The sequence below is a fragment of the Suricata suricatta genome, chromosome 5 (assembly GCF_006229205.1).
Source record: "Suricata suricatta isolate VVHF042 chromosome 5, meerkat_22Aug2017_6uvM2_HiC, whole genome shotgun sequence".
Lineage (NCBI taxonomy): Eukaryota > Metazoa > Chordata > Mammalia > Carnivora > Herpestidae > Suricata > Suricata suricatta.
The window spans coordinates 104,248,709-104,249,665 of NC_043704.1; positions in this window are offsets into that span (position 1 = coordinate 104,248,709).

Below are 957 nucleotides of genomic sequence, written 5' to 3' on the forward strand. Positions count from 1 at the left end.
TCTGGCATTGCCTAAGAAATGGAAAATGCAGTAAGATAATTCTCTGTCCAGAACATAAGAACAGCACAGCAATGTTTACCCGCAAATGATATGTTTACTTGTCTCCAACTAAGCCTGACTCCTAAAACTAACCTTACAGAATGAAGAAGTTTGCTTTTACTGAAATGGCATGGCATTTATATTTTCTTACCAAATGTAAAGGGTGGAAGGGACATTTAGAAACGGAGTCGGTCAGGCCAGCAAGGCCCAGTGTGTGTGGGAAGGGAGATTAGAATAACCACCACCCACCCTTTCGACCTGAAAGCATGACATTTAAAGATGTCACCACCGGCTCTGAGGCAACATGAAGGGACCGTGGTTAGCAGCCAGCTGCAAAGAGAGGAAGAACAGGGACAGCGCTTCTCCCGAGCACAGGGTCTTGTTTTCTATGTATTAGCTTTTTACAGAATCACATCTCCAAAAGCTCCCAGACTTCCTGCATTTTCGTGGCCTCCCCGTGGCAGGTGACAGCAAAGCTTCTTGGGGACACCATCCCTGCTCTGTTCTCGGCTCCAAGTTTTGAGTTTAAAGGCGGTGTTAGGTTTCTTCTTTTTGGTGGCTGAGTAATAGTCCAGTGTGTGTGTGTGTGTGTGTGTGTGTGTGTGTGTGTGTGTGTGTGTGTGTGTGTACACACTACATCTTCTTTATTCGTTCGTCAGTTGATGGATATTTGGGCTCTTTCCCTAATTTGGCTATTGTTGATAGTACTGCTATAAACATAGGGGTGCATGTGCCCCTTCGAATCAGCATTTTGTATCCTTTGGATGAGGCCCCATGACCTAATTACCAGCAGCACTATGTCAACCAAACTTTGGGTTCACATTCTCCATTTCATTTAGTCCTCATGATAGCCTCTGGCCCTCAGAATGGTCCCGTTCTCGGTTCCTCATTTGGCTGTATTCTAGAGACTGTCACCTG